Genomic DNA, 13245 nt, shown 5'->3' on the forward strand with positions numbered 1-13245 from the left:
CCTTCTGGTTGGGGACAGTTCCCACCCAGTTGGGATGGCTCCTGAGTGCGTCAGGGTGTGTTTGGTGACTTAGAGGACTGACACAGGATGGATTTGAGCTACAAATGCCCCAGCAGCTTGGAGAACCCCCCCTCCCCAGTGACTCTAGGATGTTGGGGTAACTCTAGGTTCTCCAAAAGTGGCTGGTTCTTGGTCCAACCTGAGTGGTTCACCTTATGGTGACAGGACTACCCTCTGTCACTGCTCCCTACCTCTTGGCTTGTTATTCATCTTTCTTCCTTTCTGGTGGCTTCTGCCTGATGCATTCTCTGTTGGTCAACTGGGTGCTATCTATGCCTAAAATTCTGAGAGAGAGAGAGAGAGAGAGACAGAGAGAGAGAGAGAGAATATGAATATGAGAATCTGATATCAAAATTCAGCCATTTACCATGGTACCTACTGGACAAAGCACTTACCTCCAGGGCTGTGCCCACACCTGCCCCACACCTGGACAGCAAGACCTGGACAGCAAGGAGCCCACCCATAGTCCAGTTCCTTCACCATTCAGTCAACATTTTATTGCAGAGCATCTGCAAGGGTGAAGGGGTGAATAAGGAAGGGACTGTCCCCTCTGCACAAGAAATCGCTCACAAATGCTGTGATACCAAGAGCAACATGGTCTTGGCCACAATACACGTGTGTGTGAGAGATCAAGAGAAATTCCTAGGGCAAAACAAAACACAGCACCTGTACTATTTATTCCCACTCTCTCCAGGGGCCCAACTCTTTCAAACTTTGCCTAAAATCTCAAAGGTCCCATGTCTTTTCTGGCAGCATGAAAAATGTCCTTCAGCTCCTCCCTCAAGGTTCATTTCAGCCACATGTGTCTAGTTCCCCGGAATAATCAGGTTCACTGTAAGTAAATGTTCTCCCCTGTCTGGTCCAGATGAGCTGCCCTGGCTGCGTGGGTGGGAGAGAGAAACTGTCCGCCTCTCCGTCCTCTTAGTCTCCCACGCTTCTGTCTTCTTTTACAGTGGGCTAATCATGGCTTCCATCCCAGTCTTCTCCCCCAGGCTGGGGGAGGTGAGGAGGACAGGAGTGAAGGGAAGACCTTCCTCAGTTGGGTTGTCCTGAATGGATTCTGGCATTTCTGGGTCTGGTAGGGGATTAAAGCTGAAGATATCTCTCTCTCTCTCTCTCTCTCTCTCTCTCTCTCTCTCTCTCTCCGCTTTTTGGTACCAGGGATTGAACCTAGGAGTTCCTAATTACTGAGCCACACTCCCAGCCTTATTTATTTATTTTTATTTTGAGACAGGGCCTGGCTAAGTTGCCGAGGCTGGCTTTAAACTTGTGATCCTCCTGCTTCAGTCTCCTGAGCCACTGGGATTACAAGTGTGTGCCCACCACTGTGCCTGGCTGAAGATCTCTCTCTCTCTCTCTCTCTTTCTCTCTCTCTCTCTCTCTCTTTTTGATACTGGGAACTGAATCCAGGTGCACTTAACTACTGAGCAACATTCCCAGCCCTTTTTAAAAAAAATATATTTTATTTAGAGACAGGGTCTTGCCAACTTGCTTAAGGCCTTGCTAAGTTGCTGAGGCTGGTTTTGAACTCATGAGGCTCCTATCTCAGCCTCCCGAGCCACTGGGATTACAGGCGTGCATCATTGCGTCCCGCTGAAGATCTCTCTTACAGGGTCCTTGATGGCACTCTGGAGGAAGATGCTTTCCAGGCTGAGATCTCCACCTGCAGGTTTTTGATGTGGGGCAGTAGAATCTCCCTACCTGGCTGGTGGTTTATGCCTTCTTCCTCCACTTCAAATACAGTCCTACAGAGCGTGAGCTGAGCAGACTTGGTGGCACTCTCTCAGTGCCTCATATCTTATCCACCAGCACCGCTCTCACCTCATTTGCCGGATGGGCAGAAGTAGTGAAGACTACATCAGAAGAGTTAAAATCTCATTCCATATCTTCTGAAAAGAAACACCCATCTCTTTCTCCAATGCCTTTGGCTGGGCCCAAGGGAAAGTCCTCATTTCTATTGGCAAGATGGAGTCTAGGCACCAGGGCAATGTGGGAAGGGGCTGGGGTGGTGGTCAGAAGACCAGTATGCTGGGGTGGCCCTAAACTTGGGGGACCATTTAGAACTCTATGAATAACAGTTATTGTCCATTGATGGACAGATGCAGCTGGAATTCTATAATCAGGAGTAAAGCAGGATTTAATGTTAAGAGCTCTGGATTCAGGTCTCCACCTGGCAATTTTCCAGGGTGACTTTAGGTAAGTCCCTATCTCCCTGCACCTCAGTTTCCTCACCTATTAGATAAGTTTATTAATAAGCAATTTTAGAGGGCTTATGTAAGAATAGAATGGCATGTGTGATGTACTTTGTAGAGTCTAAAATATGAAGCAAGTATGAACATTATTAATAGTCCAACAAATTTACATAGCTAACTCTTACTAAAAAACAGTGATGAATGAGGCATTATTTTGGGTATAGTGAAGGGGGTTGAAAAGGTGGTAGGTTATTATTTCTAAGTCTTTATTTACTTGTCTGACTCCAGGTGGGGGCACTGTGGGGTCTCTGGCAGCAGGAGGATGCTGGGTGCCTGGGCTGTGGGGAACCACAGCGAGGGAGAGAAGGCCTGAAAGGAAGAGGGGAGGGTGCCCAGCTGGCCCCAAGACTGCGGAGTGGAATCGGTGAGCGTCTCTGTGTGTGGAAAGTATTGCTCACTGACTTTCAACTTCTCAGGATTTTGATTCAGATTAGAACCAGAAAACGTTCAAGCTAGAAGGAAATTCAGATATCATCTTGCTGACCCTCTTATTTTGAGGCCCCCAAAGATGAAATGACTTGTTCAAGATTTCACAGAAAATTCAAAGCAGAGCAAAGTTGGGAACAAAGGTCATTCCTTCCTTCAGGCTGTCCACGCCAGGACCTGGGCTGGTTCTCCTCCTTCCAGTGGCTGGATCTGGTAGAGATCTGAGAACCTTTCATTTGGAGAAAGGAAGGACTAGCATTGCCATTCCATGCAACCAGAGATCCGATGTCTCAGTATTATTTTCAGAATACCCAAGTGGATGCTGCTGACGATAGGCACCTGGCTTTACGTCAGACCATATCTTGGTGTTTAAGACAGCTGAATACTTCTTTAAAAAAAAATACCACAATAGTCTCAATACTGTCATGATGATTTCCCCGTACACTTGTCAGACTGTTAGCTTGCTTTTATTATTATCTTAAGGTCACACAAATCCCTACCCCTGGGCCTACTATACTATTTTATTTTCCCCCAGCAGGTTTTTCCTGTCTGGAGCAATTGAGTTGCCCAGGCATTTGTAGATGATTTTTAAAATAGGTCAGTGTGATACTAAAAAGGGGGAAGGGCGAATAAAAGGGACAGGGCCACCATGGGTTAACTTTCTAGCCCTCTTGAGTTTGAAGTTCGAGATACTAACGATGTGATGGTTCTTGTAGGCAGGCCACTTTTCCAGGTTTTGACTCAGCAAATTTGCACACGGTGTCCCATCTCACTCCATCTTCCTGGCCAGAGTGGGCTGCAGAATCTAAACCAGGGAGGTGAAAGGGTTTTTCAGTGGCCCCTATACTATTCTAGAATGAAACTACTGGGAAATAATCAACCCCAAATGGACTTCCTCATTTCTTCCAGTTTGATGGTGCCTTACTTTGTCTTGGTGAGCTACTTCAGTTACTTTCTTTGTTCTTGTATCTCATTCAAGCATGTGTGATTTAGAAGGGTCAGATGTTGGGCCTTATTTTAAATACACTGTCAAACTGTATGTTTCCAGTTCTCTGATGAGCTAAGGTAGTCACTACCATTCATGGAAAACACATTTCATATCATAAAGTCCTACCCCATGTCCAGGTGTACTTCACGCTCCAAATGTCACAGGTGACTGACAGGATTAGAGATTTGATTGGAAAAAAGCAATAGTTGTATAATGAGACAAGGAGAAATTCATGGTGGATTTTTGGTGGCAGAATCCAAGTCAGAGTGAAGACCAGGCACAGCTCCCCACCCCTATAACCTGTACTTTTAATTTATCATTTTACTGCATGAGTTTTTAATTTTTGTGCTACAAAGTATTTTTTAAAAACCATAGGATGATTTGTCTCTGTGTCTTCTATTCTGTGCCATTGGTTTATGTGTTTATTTTGGTGCCAATATCATGCTGTCTTTGTTACTATTGTTCTGTAGTATAGTTTAAGACCTGGTATTGTGATGCCTCCTGCTTTATTCTTCTTGCTGAGGATTGCTTTGGCTATTCTGGGTTTCTTATTTTGCTAAATGAATTTCATGATTGCTTTTTCTAGTACTATGAAGACTGTCCTTGGAATTGCATTAAATCTGTATAACACTTTTGGTAGTATGGCATTTTGACAATATTAATTCTGCCTATCCAAGAACATGGGAGATCTTTCCATCTTCCAAGGTCTTCTTCAATTTCTTTCTTAAGTTTTCTGTAGTTTTCCTTGTAGAGGTCTTTCACCTCTTTTTTGTTAGATTTATTTCCCAAGTATTTTTTTTTTTTTTGAGGCTTATGTGACTGGAGTTTTCCTAATTTCTCTTTCAGTGGATTCATCACTGATGTATAGAAATGCATTTGATTTACAATTATTGATTTTATAGCCTGCTACTTTGCTGAATCCATTTATGAGTTCTAAAAGTTTTCTGTTGCAATTTTTTGGATCTTCTAAATATAGAATCATGTCATCAGCAAATAGTGCTAATTTGAGTTCTTCTTTTCCTATTTGTATCCCTTTAATTTCTTTTGTTTGTCTAATGACAAACCCATATAAACACAGTTATTTCATACTATACAAAGTCACCAAAAACATTCACTGTCATTTGTAACTAATTAGAACAACAACAAAAAAAAACCAAACAAACAAACAAACAAAAAAAAAAAAACCACAAATGATAGCCTCTTCAACAAATGGTGCTGGGAAAACTGGAAATCCACATGTAGCAAAAAGAAATTAAGCCCCTATCTCTCACCCTGCAAGAAATCAACTCAAAGTGGATCAAAGACTTGGGCTCTAAAACAGAGACCCTGTGCCTAATAGAAGAAGTAGGCCCAACTCTTAATCATGTTGGCTTAGGACCTGACTTCCTTAACAAGACTCCTAAAGCACAAGAAGTAAAATCAGGAATCAATAAATGGGATGGATTCAAATTAAAAAGCTTCTTCTCAGCAAAGGAAACAATCAATAACATGAAGAGAGAGCATACAGAGCAGGAGAAAATCTTTACCACATGCACCTCAGATAGAGCATTAATATATAAAGAACTCAAAAAACTCAACACTAAAATAACAAATAACTGAATCAAAAAATGGACCAAGGAACTGAATGGACACTTCACAGAAGAAATATAATCAATGAACAAATATATGAAAAAATGTTCATCATCTCTAGCAATTAGAGAAATGCAAATCAAAACTACTCTAAGATTTCATCTCACCCCAGATAGAATGGAAATTATTAAGAATACAAGCAATAATAAGTGTTGGTGAGGATGTGGGGAAAAAGGTACACTCATACATTGCTAGTGGGACTGCAAATTGGGGAAACCACTCTGGAAAGCAGTATGGAGAGTCCTCAGAAAACTTGGACTGGAACCACCATTTGACCCAGCTATCCCACTCCTCAGTTTATACCCAAAGAACTTAAAATCAACATACTACAGTGATGCAGCCACAACAATGTTTATGGCAGCTCAATGCACAATAACTAAACTGTGGAACCAACCTAGATGCCCTTCAATAGATGAATGGATAAAGAAACTGTGGTATATATACATAAGGAAATATTACTCAGTTTTAAAGAAGAATGAAATTATGGCATTTGCAGGTAAATGGATGGAGTTGGAGAATATCATGCCAAGAGAATAAACCAATCCCCAAAAACCCAAGGCCAAATGTTTTCTCCAATAAGCAGATGCTGCTTCATTAAGGGGGAGGATTAGGGAAGAATGGAGGAACTTTGGATTGGGCAGAAGGGAATGAGGGGAGGGGAGGAGTGTGGGAGTGGAAATGATGGTGGAATGAGATGGACATTATTACCCTATGTACATGTAGGATTGTATGACCAGTGTGACTCTGCCCCATGTCTGGCCAGAGGAATAAGTTGTACTCCATTTGTGTACAGTGTGTCAAAATGCATTCTACTGTCAAGTATAGCTAGTGAGAACAAATAAAAAAATAAGCAAAAGAAAAAATATAGGAAGGGATAGTATCTTTCAAATAGCCTAAGATAATAATGTAGACTTTTTCCTATATTGGTCAAAATTCTAGCAAGTTCTTAATTGTGTGTGTTGCCTTTTTGAGAACCATGGCTGGGGTCCGAGTGCCTGGTCGGGGGCTCTTTGGGTGTGCGTCGTGCTGGGTTTGGAGAGGAATGGCTGAGTAGAATCAGCACAAAGCTTCTTTTTTGTAGAACTGCTGGTTTTATTCTTGTTTTTCAAAAGAGTTATGCCAGGAGGACCCTTTGAATCTCCAGGAAGAGCTGTCCCTTGATGGAGTGACCCTGATTGGTCACCCTAGAAAGGAAGAGCAAGCACTGGGGACTATTCCAGGTCACCCAGAGCCAGCCAAGCATCTAACTACCTGCCATCCAACCTGCCTTGATATGGCTTGCTGGATTCTGAAAATTAATGCTAGAAGAAAGGGAACTAATAAGGCTTTTTGCCTAGTCTCTATCATTTCTCCACCCTATTTGCCCCCATTCAGGATTGATACTCAAATTCCCAACCTCCAAAGCCTGGGCACTGGCCAATCAGAAGAGATGTCAGTCTGCAAACAACCCAGGCCTACATTTTAGTGTGGGCCTCCTGGAAACCAGACCTACTCAATGCTCTCTCTGTCGTAGACATGCTTGGGTGCAAAATGCTCAAAGGAGAGAAGGAGAGGGTCTGGCTTAGTGACCTCTGGTGCTGCCCAGAGCCCTCTGTGGGGATGCAAATCAGGTAGAAATTAATAACAGTAGCAAAAGTAGCTGTAAGGGTCGAGGTGAGAATATTATTGCCCAGCTCTGCCCCTGGAGAGTTTGACTGCAGGAGCTCATTGCCTCATTGACTTTCTTGAGGGAAGATGGAGCTTCCCTCTTACACTGTTCAACATTTTTGGAAAGCCAGCGTGGAGCACATTAGGAACCCAGGCCCAGGTCCCTGGTCAATTGCATAGGGTAACGGCTGGTTTCCCTGGAGCTGGGGGTCCAGGGTAGCATTTCTTCCTCGTGATCACGGTTTCCCTTCATGGGTTCTGCAAGGAAGACCAGGAGCCCAAACCTATCCACTGCAGCGTGAGCTTCTGAAGACTGGGCCACACCTGCCAAGGAACCCTAGGCTTCTTGGAAGTGTACTTAAGACATCCCGTACCTTCTTTCCTGCAAGACCCACGCCAGCCCAGTCTCCTGGGAGGTGTTTCAGTCACCTGGAACTTTGTTTCCAATTCTGGTTCTCGCAGGAGCAGAAGTCCCAAGGCGTCTATCTTGTTGAACCTTTGGAGCAAGTGTCAATAAGAAGTGTTGATCTGAGTCCCTTTCAACTCTGAAAACTTTTAAAAGGGATTAGCCAATATAGCTCAAGGAGCTGAATCCTGATAAACGTATAAAAGCTTTGAAATAAATAAGCCTCTGAACTCATGTCAGACTTGGGCTCGAAAGAAATAAAATTGCCCTGAAATAAATGTCTTTTTCTTTTCAAGCCTCAAGGGAACAGCTAAGCCAGTCTCTGACTGCTTGGTTAATGAGGCGGTGGTGTGTCCGAACTAATCATGACTGAGTAGGTCCTGGGATCCCAGTTCCCATCTGAACTCTGCCACTGGATAATACAAATGAGTGCGTGGGTTTAAGAGATCTCCAAGGTCCCTTTCTTTTAGTAGGAATTACATAATCACCATAAAAATAACAAAATGTATAGAAAAGAATGTTTCTTTTAAATGTTATTTTTAAAATACACAGATAACATATAAACTGGTCCTTGAAAATAATTCGGATGCATAGATCATGCCCTTCTTCCCTATTCACCACGCCCAAACACCTCATTCCTCTTCCTTAGTGGTAGCCTCTGTTATTATTTTAGAGTCAACCACCCAGGCCTCTGTGCATTGAGCTACACATAGATATTCACAGAAAGTTACATTTAATTTTGTTTTTGCATGTTTTATAATACTATTTTAATTTTATTTTTGCATATTTTGCACATGCTATTTTATTTTTGCATATTTTATTCATATTCTTTCTTTATAATGATTTTTTTCTACTGAAAGAGGCAAATGCGTGTGTATGTATGTGTACTTTTTTAACCATTGCATAGTTCATTGTTTCAAAATTCGACTTTCCATTCATTGGTGGGTCATAGAATGTTTCTAAGATGACTGCCAGTGTTAAAAAAAAAAAAAAAAAAGATTATTGTAAATAGAATTATCCTTCAGGCAAAGTGGATCCCATTTTGTATATAAACCTGCACTGGACAGCTCTGTGTTGAGGGCTGAACTATGCCTCCAAAAGGAAATGTTGACCTTCTAATATCCGATCCCTCAGAATGTGACCTTCTTAGTTAACAGTGTCATTAGAGAGATAATCAAGTTAAACTGAGTTCATTAATGTGAGCCAGTGACAGGTCCTAATAAAAAGGGAAAATTTGGACACAGACCCATGTACGTAGGGTAGATGAAGGAAGAGATTCAGGGAGGGTGCCAAGCATTAACAGGGAAGCAGGAACTGGAGTTAGGTTGCCACAAACCAAGGACTGTCTGGGGCAAGATGCCTTCCCTCCAGGTAGCCCTGCCCACACCTTGATTTTGGACTTCAAACTCCAGAATGGTGAGACAATAAACTGTATTTGTTCTAAACTACTCAGTTTGTGGTATTTAGTTATGGTAGCCCTGGTAACTAATGTACATTAGAAAATGTACTTCTTCCTGTGTTCTGGTAAAACATTGTAAAGAAACACCAATTGTTTACATAACACTACTATCTGAAAGGGTACGTTCAGATTGTTTTCAACTTTTTTTTATCGTGAGCAACATTGCAATGACATTCTTCATCTGCCTCTTGTACACATGTGAGCATTTCTTTGGGAACTAGAGGTAAAATTTTAGGACTGAAGACTGTTTGTATTGAGAAATTTAAAATATATCGCCAAATTGTCTTTCCCCCAAAGCCTCACAAGTTTATATATCCCTTAGATAACATACAGAACCTTCATTTCCTCATAACTCCACTGATGCTTGGTATTAGCAGTGTTTGAAATGTTTACCTCTATAAGGTTAAAATCTTATTATTTTGAATTGGAATAATTGTGTTAAGAGTGAACTAGAATATCTTATTGAACTGACCTTTTGTATTTTTGTATCTATAAATTTCCCATTTATAGTTTTTACTGCTTTCCTAGGTTTTCTTTCTGAAGCTCTTTATATATACTGTATACTAGTCCTTTGAGATATGTGCATGTGAACAAATATAAATATATTTATGTGTATATATATGTATACACATACATATGTGTATACATGAGAAAGGGTGGGAGAACATCTTTACTGTATTGTACATATATTTACATATAGTAAATACATCCCACCCTTTTTCATATATTTCAAAGACTATTATATAGTAAAAGTATATATAAACCTTTGTACTATATAGGAAATATGTTCTTCCACGCTTTCTCTTATCTGTCATGTTGTTTTGGTGTAGTTTGTGAAGTGGAATCACTAATTTCTATTTAGTCAAACTTACTTCTTTCCTTCTGGATTCTTCATTTTGTCTTTATTTTTTAAAAGACTTTCTTTTCCAATGTCACGGACAAATAGACCTCTATTTAATACTTATATTAAATATTTAATATATTTAATACTTATATTAAATACTATTTAATACTTATATTAAATATTTAATAAAATACTTTATTCAATAGCTTTATTTTATATTAAGTTATGCAGCTCATCTGAAATCTCTGTGTATAGTCTGAGGTGAGAATTGAACTATTTTTCCTTCAAATAGAGTCAATTATTGAATAGTTTATAGTTTATCATGATTCAAACTTTTTTCATTTATCATCTACTAAGAATTTTTATGTTGATCTTACTATTGAATTAACACTCTAATTATTATGAATTATCCCTTTTTATTTCCAGTAATTTTTTTTGTTGTCTTAAAATTTACTTCTTTTATATGTATACAGTCATATCCAATTTTTTGATTGCTGGTTTTAGGGACTGAATGGTAAAATTATTTTCTAATCTTTAACTTTCAGTCTTTCTGCATGTGTATATTTTAGATGTTTCTCTTATAAATAGAATTTAATTGTTTTTAATCTAGTCATTTAACGTTTTTAGTCTTTTAATTGAAGCATTCAGGACATGGATATTTAGATTTTTCTTTTTTGGTAGTGCTGGGGATTGAACCCAGGGCCTTGCACATGCTAGGTAAGCACTCAATCAAATGAGCTATATTCCCAGCCCCCAGGGCATGTATATTTAAATCTATGTTGTACTATTTGCTCTTTATTTGTCCCCCTAATTTCAGTTTCCTTTTTTCTTACCTTTCGAATTAACTGAGTTTTAAAAAATTCCATTTTCCTTCTTTTCTATTACACATTTTCTATTACTTTTAAGTGGTTTCCTTAGTAATTACACAATATATCCTGTCTTTATTAAAGTCTAATGACTTGATAATTTATACAGCTTTCCACATAATGCAAGAACCTCAGTGCATTCCATTTCCTTTACTCATCTCCCAGAATGATAGTTTTGCTTTGTATTTTAAGTTCATAAACACGGCTCTCTAAGACATTATGATCATTTTTTTCTCAGTAAATATTTTTCCATTTCATTGTTCTTTTCCTTTTACATTGCTCAAATTTCCCTCGGGTCATTTTCCTTTTGCTTGTCATCTTTTAATATTTTTTTTTAGTATGGGTCTCCTGGTGAATAATCTGCATTTTTATCTGAAATATCTGTAATTTCACATTTATTCTTGAAGAATATTTATTTTTATCTTATTTTATTTTTTAAAAACTTTTATTTACTTTTGTCAACTTTTTTTCTGACAGTGATAACTAGGTTTTAAAAAAATTCTTTTTGTACATGTATATAGGGCAATAATGTCTGTCTCACAAGACACTGCCCTTCCCCTCCCCACCCTCTCCACCCCTCCCCTCACTCCCCTCTGTACGATCCAAAGTTCTTGAAGGATATTTCTGCTGGATGTAATTTTTTTTTTTTTAGTGCCTTGAGTATCTCATTCTTCTTGCTTTCATTGTTTCTGAGAAATCAATTGTCAGTCAATTTGTTGGTCCTTTCAAGTTAAGCTATCATTTTTTTTTCCTTTTGACTACTTTGAAGAATTTCCTTAGTTTGGTTTTTCCTTCATAAGGTAGGTGTTTTTCTTTTCTTTTACTCTTTGGAGAGCAAAGATATTCTTGAATTTATAGCTTGAAGTATGTCATCGTTTATTCAAATATTGGGTCTACCATTCTTCCTTTTTTTCTTGACCTTAAATACATACTTCATTTTTATACCATGCTTTTTACTTTTTATCCCATATTTTCTATGCTTTTGTCTATTCATACTTCAATCTATTTTTTTCTAATCTATTTTCAGTGCACTAGTTCTCTTTTCATCTATGTCTAGTATAATAGTAAAATCACTCATGGATGTCTTATTTTGATTATTTTTTTTCCTAGGGTTTTCATACTAGTAGAGTTAAGAGTTCTCTCCTGAAATTTTTATTTGTATCTTTTATATCTTTGAAAACATTAAATATAATTATCGTAAAGTCTGTGTCTGATAACGTCCATTATTGGGTTGTCCTCTAGGTCTGTTTCTATTTTCTTTTATTATTTATTTGGGTTTTCATTTTTGTTTTTTGTATCTCCACATGCCTGTTATTTTTGACTGAGCACAGGATATTACTGTATGTGAAAATTCACAGAAATAATTTGAGGTCTAGGATAATGTTCTTCTCTAGACAGGATTTAACTTCACCTCTGGAAGTCAAATAGAGGTACTAACAATCTGGGATTGTCTTCATCCAATTTTAATGACTGATACCTGGGCTTTGATCCCTCCCAGAAAAGTCTTCTTCATTTACTCTTATTCTGAAGCTCTACCTTTCAGGGTCCCAGCTCACAATGAGAGTGAATAAATTCTCTTATCAAGCATTAGATTTCTATTTTCTTCCCCCTAGTGCCAGTAGATTGTTAAAAACATGACTCCCCTTCTCAGTCTCTCAACCACCTTCCCCAGAACCAGCAGACATCCTCAGTAAAACCGAGACTCAGCATATCTCTGAATTTCCTTCCTCTTCCTAACCTTGACCCTATAGTCCTTGATATCATTTTTCGCTCCTCAGTGTCCTCAAGTAGATCATGTTTCTACCTTGCCTGCTTTTCTGGCTATTCTCAGTGAAAAGGGAGTTTTGAATTTTCAAGTCTTCTATTTTACTTTTGGATTATAATAATAAGATGATCCAATTCAATTATTTGACTAAATTCAAAAAGGAAAATTAACAAAAATTTTCTTTTTCTTGGGTGTGCTCTATTTGCAGATTTTAATATTAGGAGTATGGTTGCTTCATAGAATTTAGTTTGGAAACTTCTTTCTCCACTCTGGGATAATTTTTATACACATATATTATTTGTTTCTTAAAATGCAATAAAATTTATCCATAAAGACATTTGGATTTGATTATTTTAACTGGTGAGGATCTCTGGCTACCTTTTTTTATTTTTCTTTCAGTTTTTTTGAATATTAGAGTTAGGATTTTTTAAAATTGTGGTAAAATACACATCATATAAAATTCACCATCTTAAGTGTACAGTTCAGATGTGTTAAGTGTATTCACCTTTTTGTGCAACCACTGTAACCATCCAACTTTGGAAATTTTTCATCTTGAAAAATGGAAACACTGCACTCATTAAACAACTTCTGATTACCCCCACCTCCTGGCAACCGCCTCTCTGCTTCCTGTTTCTGTAAATTTGACTACTCTAGATGTCTCTGTAATTTGGGATCATATGTTGTTTTTTTTTGGTGTGTGTGTGTGTGTGTGTGTGTGTGACTGTTATATTTCTCTTAGCATAATATCCTTAAAGTTCACCCATGTTGTAGCATGTGTTAGAATTTCCTTCCCTTTTAAAGATGAATTCTAATATTTGACTGTATGTGCGTACCACATTTTTTCTATCCATTCATCCATCAACAGATCCTTGGGTTACTTACCTCTCTTGGCCATTCTGAATA

This window comes from Sciurus vulgaris (assembly GCF_902686455.1).
Source record: "Sciurus vulgaris genome assembly, chromosome: 12".
NCBI classification, from domain to species: domain Eukaryota; kingdom Metazoa; phylum Chordata; class Mammalia; order Rodentia; family Sciuridae; genus Sciurus; species Sciurus vulgaris.